Source organism: Emydura macquarii, unplaced genomic scaffold, assembly GCF_026122565.2.
Source record: "Emydura macquarii macquarii isolate MOO-44397 ecotype Brisbane River unplaced genomic scaffold, CSIRO-AGI_Emac_v2 contig_2889, whole genome shotgun sequence".
NCBI classification, from domain to species: domain Eukaryota; kingdom Metazoa; phylum Chordata; order Testudines; family Chelidae; genus Emydura; species Emydura macquarii.
Genome location: NW_027133026.1, coordinates 3,509 through 5,227, shown reverse-complemented (window position 1 = coordinate 5,227; position 1,719 = coordinate 3,509). Strand labels below are relative to the sequence as shown.

The following is a 1,719-nucleotide window of genomic DNA, read 5'->3' as shown; positions in this document are numbered from 1 at the left end:
TTATGTCTTTAGTTTCCTCCCTGAGAACAGGATTCTGCTCACCAGTCTCTTGATGGCCTTTTTCATCTCAGCGTTTCTCAGCGTGTAGATCATTGAGTTCAGCATGGGGGTGATCACTGTGTAAATGACGGACACCACCTTGTCCAGGGCAAACTTCTTGAAGGGCTGAGCATAGATGAAGATGGTGGGTATGAATATTAAACACACTACAGTGATCTGGGTTCCACAGGTGGACAGAGCCTTGCACTTCCCGTCCGTGACGTGGGTCCTGATCTTGACTAAGATGACGGCATAGGAGATCAGCAGAATGATGAATACGACTACGAGGAGCACTCCGCCATTGAAGACCATCTGCAGCTTGACCACATGGGTGTCGGTGCAGGCCAGTTTGATGATCTGTGGGACATCACAGTAGAAATTGTCCAGGATGTTCGGCCCACAGTATGGTAACTGGAGGATCAGTCCAATCTGAACAGCGGAGTGAGCCAATCCGCCCAGCCATGACAGTGCCACTATCCCCACGCACACACCCTGGTTTATGATAATCAAGTATCTCAGTGGTTTATAAATGGCCACGTACTGATCAACCGCCATCCCCACAAGGAAAAACACCATCACACCCCCGATGCAGTGAAAAAAGAACATCTGGAGGATGCACTGTTGAATGAGATGGCTTTGCGTTGGGAGAGGATTAATAATTAATTACTACTATTTATTATTTATTTAATTTAATTAATGCTGTACTGGATGGAGAAGAGTTCATCTAGAACCAGCAAATTGACTGAGCTGGGTTTCATGTACTGGGAAAGAGCTGTCACATAGAATAAACCCACCACAATGAGGTGGGAGCTGCAGGTGGAGAAGGCTTTATGTCTTCTTTCTGTGGAGTGTATCCGCAGGATGGTGCAGATGACGTAAATATAGGAGACCAGGGTGAGGAGGAAGCAGCTGAAACCAAATATCACAGCAGAAGAAAAAAGAACTATTTTATTGGTGAAGCTCCCAGTACAAGACAGCTGTAATAAATGAGGCAGCTCACAGCTGAAATGCCTGATTTCACTGGGTCCACAGAAGTGCACCTTTAACACAGGAATAGTGTTTAACAGTGAATACAAAAGCCCCATTGTCCAGGAACCACGCACCAACTGGCTGCTTACTCATTTGTTCATGGTCCCCACATAATGCAATGGGTGATGTTTGGCAGCGTAGCGGTCATAGGCCATCCCTGAGAGTATGAAAACTTCAGTACCAGATGACAGGTAGATGAAGAACATCTGGGCAATGCAACCATTGACAGAAATGGTTTTGTGCTTTGCTAGGAAATTTACCGACATCTTAGGGACAATGGCTGAGGAATAAATGATATTAACGAAGGACAAATGAGACAGGAAGAAGTACATTGGGGTGTGGAGGTGAGGCTCTTCCCTTATCACCAGCATGATCTTTGTGTTTCCCACCAGCGTGATCAGGTAAATAACTAAAAACACCAGGAAGAGGAAAATTTGGAGTTGTGGGTCATTTGAAAGTCCCACAAGAATGAACTCCTTCACATTGGTTTGGTTTTCCATTCACATTTACTGACCTGTAAGAAGAAAAAAAGAAATTAAATTAACCAGCATAATAACAGGGTATTGAAATTCCATGTGATAGATAGATAGTTAGATAGATAGATAGATAGATAGATTGGATAAAAATAAAGTGGGTCTTATTCCATGTGGA

General features: G+C 44.0%; 2 pseudogenes; both read right to left on the bottom strand.

Annotated features, from left to right (window-relative positions):
* Positions 1 to 692, bottom strand: LOC137166558 (olfactory receptor 4D1-like; annotated as a pseudogene).
* Positions 693 to 728: 36 nt separating this feature from the next.
* Positions 729 to 1,223, bottom strand: LOC137166560 (olfactory receptor 5AN6-like; annotated as a pseudogene).
* Positions 1,224 to 1,719: the final 496 nt, after the last annotated feature.